The sequence below is a fragment of the Ptychodera flava genome, chromosome 16 (genome assembly GCF_041260155.1).
Source record: "Ptychodera flava strain L36383 chromosome 16, AS_Pfla_20210202, whole genome shotgun sequence".
Taxonomy (NCBI): domain Eukaryota; kingdom Metazoa; phylum Hemichordata; class Enteropneusta; family Ptychoderidae; genus Ptychodera; species Ptychodera flava.
The window spans coordinates 9,131,323-9,137,322 of NC_091943.1; positions in this window are offsets into that span (position 1 = coordinate 9,131,323).

Consider the following 6,000-nt stretch of genomic DNA (forward strand, 5'->3'; position numbering starts at 1 on the left):
CAGTCCCTCGACGTCGGGGCAGTGGTTAGGTTACCGGATTCACTATCGGAGGATGGTTAGTTCAAGACTCCGGCACGGTGTTGTGCCCCTGAGCAAGGCACTTTACTCAGTGCTCCATTGAATAGTGGGTTGCGGGTACCTCATCCTGTACTTGGGTTCGCCTGTTGGATGAGTTAGGCCAAAAAAATAATTGTGCTGTTCTGATAACATGGTTTTCAAAAATAGGGTAGGTAGGTCGGCAGGAATTTTTTTTCCAAAATATTTTCATTTCTAAAAACTATTAGTGCAAGATGCGAGGTATAATGATATTCAAATATGCAGATTACATTAATGAGCATTGTTTCGGTATTAAAATTCTATGCTAATGACCCTTAATCAATGTGGAATATTCATGTACCTCGGATCTTGCATTGTATATTTAAAAATGCATTTTCAGGGGTTCAGGGTGGTCAAACACTGGCCTCAACATTTCCAGAAAAACGTATCATACATATAAAAGGGGAAAAAACATAAAAGACATCCTCGTTCAAGCAAAAATCAAATGCCAACGCGTGATTTTACGGTTTTCTTCTTTCTTATTTTACTTGCGCGTTTACGTAGCTCTAAAAAGTTTAGGGTCGGCATGTGAAAAATAGGATAGGTCGGGTTATCAGAACAGCACAATTTTTTTTGTTCGGCCTTATATAACAAAAAAAAAACAAAAAAAAAAAAAAAAAAAAAAACAATCTGTCCGAGAGCGGACAGCGAAAGACGGCTTTAGATGTTTGTTTGTCATAGGAAAGCAAGTCGGAATAGGAAAAATCCGTTTTGTCCAGAGGTCAGGAACGAAATCAACTGTTTTCGTTGATCAAGTGTTGACACTTTTGCACTTACGCGTAGTAGTCGTCATTTTGTGCACTGTGATTTTAAGCAAGGAGACCCATTCCATGTTTTCTTGAAACCACTAAAAGATCAAAGAAAGACCGACTTTGTTACTCAATTCAACGTTTAGCTGAAAAACGTAAAGTAATGATTGATATTCTTAAACTAAACATTGAAAGATTTAAATTCTGATTTTTTTCGTGTATACTTTGGAAGCTGCATCCACACATTCGTACCCTTCATCCGGTCACAACCTGAAAACCCCAAAGGTGATGTTCAGAACGTGCCCGATTACGCCTGACATATAGCACATAATATCAGCTGCTTCCCGTTATTGAAATCACAATGTGAACAGCTAAACTCTTTGTTCAGTTTGTTTCACAGGCAACTGACGATGATGAAACGTCGAAAGAAATAGTATGTCGCGATGTTACTTATGTCTAGACCATTTGATATCCTGGGGGGGGGGTCTGGAAGATTTAAGAGGTTGCATTTTTTTCGTACCTGATCCACTGTTCAATTTTTTTTTCACTCTCTGATTACCGGTAACTTTTTTTTCTCGCACTCCTCATTTGGATATTTATTTTTCCCGACAACAAATATACAGTCAACTACTATGTGCGGAGTAAAATGTTGATGCACGCGACAAAGGTAAACCAAAAGGTGGAATATAAATTCATAATTCCGAATATATATATATATATTATATATATATATATATATATATATATATATATATATATATATATATATATATATATATATATATATATATATATATATATTATATATATATATATATATATATATAATATAATATATATATATTATATATATATACAGGGGTTTCATTAAGTTTTGAAGTAGGGGGCTAGAATGGAAAAGTAGGCGGCTTCCAGCTGCCATGACCGCAAAGCGGTCGTCGTCGGGGGAGGGTCCGGGAGGGGGTGTTCCCCTTCCGGCCGAAGACCGGAAACCCTGAAAAATGAGCTAAAATTTACTTTTTACAGCTTACAGTCACTTGAATTTCTAGTATTTTCAGGAGAATTGTCAGCAGTGTTCCAGGGCAATTTGTGTTCATATCATAGAAGCCATTTTCCTGGGAGATTAGGCCTAAATATGATAATTCATAATTAAAAATGATAAAATGTGGTAATGTTGACGATAATTTGAACAAAGAAAACTGAAGTCTTTAGAGCCTCTATGCTTTTAGGAGGTAAACTATAATAATTCACTATTATTAATGATGTAAATTTGATATGTACAGTGTTACATCTAGACAGGGGGATAGGGGATCCCCCCTCTGTTGAAATGTTGGCACCCCCAATTAATTTGTCAAGGGACCACTCCCCCTTCCATGAAATGGTGCCAGTCACACCTTAGAGGTACAAGTAGAACATATGAACTGGTGAAATGCCCCCGAAATTTTCTGGTAAAGGGGGGAAATCCCCCTTGTTGATGCCATCCTGGATGAAACACTCATATCTTAAGCACAGTAAATTAGAAACTTTTCATTAATGCATAATGTTATGCTTAAAATTAAAAACCCTGATGTTTGGTATGGAAATCTGTAGATGAAGAACTTTTATACCACTGGGGAGGTAAAAACGATAATTTGTATAACGAATAAAATGATAAAAAATTACAATCACTACCATATTGCGCAAATAGAAACAAAGACCCTCAAGGTTATTTGACTATATGGGTATGCAAAGTAAGAACCTTGATATTGGATATGAAAATTTGTACGTTCAGAAGCACACATTTGGATTTAACCTGACGATCGCTTTTGAAGTGAATTAGAGGTCTGATCGTATTGTAACCACTCTGAGCGACGTTCTTATTGGCGTCGATAGACCAAAGAGCAGTACATATCATACGTTCAGCTGGTTATACTCCTTCACAATTACGCCTACCGCAGTGCAACGCACATCGGCTTACTAAAATTTCAACTGTAATCGAAAATTTTTCGTGAGAAAAAAATCAGGTCATTGCCTTCGAAAACAGTTTAAATCCAGGTAAATTATCCTTCTCTCATTTCTTGGTCCACTTCAAAACCGAGGATCGTACAGCGAAGCTTTACCTTGCGATCGCTTCCGTCTTCATTTGTTCATCGACCATTTTGAGGAGCTAACGACGGCCGACAGGTGTAGTATGCACGTTTTCATTAGCGTATATAAAGGTCACCAAATAGGAATCAGCAATTCAGGTAGCCAATAGAATCGTCAATTGCAATTCCGATTTTTATTGAGGCAGTATACGCAAGACCGTGCTGCATCGTAGTACAAGGCGATCGTAGTTAGTCGCTCGTCTTCTAAATTTTGTTTCACATAAAAGCCGTTGAAAAGTTTGATTACACAGCTTGTGAAACTTGTCCGTATCATTTCAGAAGGTAAAAAATATTTTAGCTATGAAAGAGTTCAAATTTCCAAAAAAAGTAGCCGGCGAAATCGTGAGAGTAACCGGTCAATTTCGCCGGCTGCCGGCTCTTAATGAAACCCCTGTATATATATATATATATATATATATATATATATATATATATATATATATATATATATATATATATATATATATATATATATATATATATATAATTTTTGGGTTATATTTTAAACATTCAGTCATTCTGTGTGTTAATGAAATTGTTGTCATGTCAGTTGTAAAATAGGAACTTAAAAGTGTCAATTCTCAGTGTCAATTACAGTATTTTGAATGAGCTGTAAATGTATTCCGCACTTTTTATGCATAACCAGATGTCCAGAAATGTTGTAAGAAAAATGTGATTGTGAAATATTAGTGCATGTTGCTTTCTAATGCTGAATTCTCAAAGAGAAAACAGAAAACTATCAGGAACTCGTCATATGAACTGCAGATTTCATAATGTTAAGTACACTTTGCAAAACAGACTTTCAATTTACAGACATCAAGATATTTCTTACATAAGCTTATATCTCTGTTATGTTAAAGTACTGCGCCTGAAGGGCGCGCCGAAAAATATTAAACATCCAGATATCTTTGATATATATATATCTGATATATGAAAGTCATGCGGCTGAAAGGCATGCTGAAAAATATATTTGATATTTTAAGTAACGCGCCCGAAAGGGGCGCTGAAAAAATTTAAAATACAGATATTTCTGATATATATGTCTGATATATTAAAGTTTCGCGCTTGGAACTTGGGCTCTGAAATATATGTCTTATTATTATTAAAGTTACGCACCCGAAGGGCGCGCCGAAAAATGCAACTGAATGATGAAATTTGTGGCTTGCACGATGTATTTTAGGCAACTTTTGACCTATCTTTTTTTATCTCAAGGGCCCTCTGGCTGATTTTGTTTTTATTGACATTCGCTGAGAATATTTTTAAAAATCTTCCAGACCCCCAGGATATCAAATGGTCTACCCCGTATGTCTACACTGTCCACGTACGGCGAACACGCAGAAAACGTTGATAAGGTCAAGAAAAATGAAAAGTTGCTTTCTCATCCTAGACATTGCAAAAATGATACGGTGACGCAGTTTTTATTCTTCTCATTTTTTTTGTTCTTCACCAACAAGAACGCGCTTATTGTATTTTATTAACATAAAAGTAGATATTTTTAGTACAAATTAATGATTTATAAAGGGAAATATATTTCACCAAGAACAACATTAGGTTTGGTACACACGAGTGACAGGTTAGGAATGCATGAGATATACGTGGATCCGGGGTACAGTATATAACTCTGAGGCGTAGAAACGGAAATTGAGAATATAAATAAAGACAAACGTGAGTTTTAGAAAAAGGACGTACAAATGATAAGGACAAATATGAACTTTACTTTCAGTCCTATATTGAGCTTATATGTTCATTTTTTTATCAAATAGTGGCATAATGAAGTTCACTGAATTGGCATAAGATATTTATTATTCAAATTTAAGTTTCCCGGGTTTTATGTAGATGATATATGTCGTATTCACAACATGTAAGCTTAATTGGTATTTTAGATGTTTAAAAAACGAGCGATGAATGAAAAATACCGATATGAGGAATTTCTAGTCAAAAGCAAATTACAGGCCCTATGAAAACAAAACTAAAACAGTATTGGTAACCCGGCTTACTTCTTGTCAACAGCTTTAGGAATTCGCTGGAGTTTGAGCGTAATGTTAGCCCATGGGCAGCAGGGCGGAAGAGGGTTAGCGTCATCCTCATCCTCAACTTCGGTATTGCACGATTATATACGTCTATAGAGCTAAAATCTCACCATCGGTGTCAGACCCGAATATTGCCGAAGCGAAGTGACTCGGGCTGGTGGTTAAAATGACTGTTGGAATATTCGGCAACAGCTTGTAAAAATAACGCACATATTTTATCGTTTTTCTTAAATTGAAACAATTGAGGGCGGACCAATTTTTATTGGCACGATATATCTCACAAAGACATATTTCGTATTTTCCTTAGTTCTTGCCAATACCCATGATTCAATGGCGGCGTTTATCGGAGGTCAAGTTGGTTACACATGCGTCGCCAGAACCAGTTGCGAGCACTGCAGGCACTGCGTGTTCAACGTTGGCATGGAAAATGTGTCGGAAAAACAATCTCCACCATTCCACGAGGTATATGCTAATAATAATACACAGGTATTACAGGGAGAGACAATGGATCTTAGTGTAAGTTAAATGTAATGTTCTTGGGCACTGCCAATATTCGTGGCTTAATTGATACAATCTGATGTTTCATAGTTTTCATCCATGTGTCAATTGGAGTGTTTAAGAAGCTTTTGTTTTGGCATCTGTGGTGTTTGACAGTCTCTGTCCTATCTTGATACGTCTCCAGGTATATAGCACTCCATATTGGAATTAGTGGCAATTATCTGCTATAGTACATCAGGTGTGACAGCTCAGGACATTTGTGAGGATTTAAAGCAGATGGTGTCTTAATCTTCACTGACGGCCTTTGCTGTTGCTCTTTCTTATATCACATCAAAGTGTTATGTGAATGGTGATTGTTCTTTCATTGTCAGCTTTGACTGACTGGAATGAACCATGATATCATCAGTGTCCCCATCTTCATTTGTGCTGTCATAGATATCAAGCATTGATGAATTGCTTCCACAGTGTTGTTGACTTGTTTGAGTCATTGATACGATATTT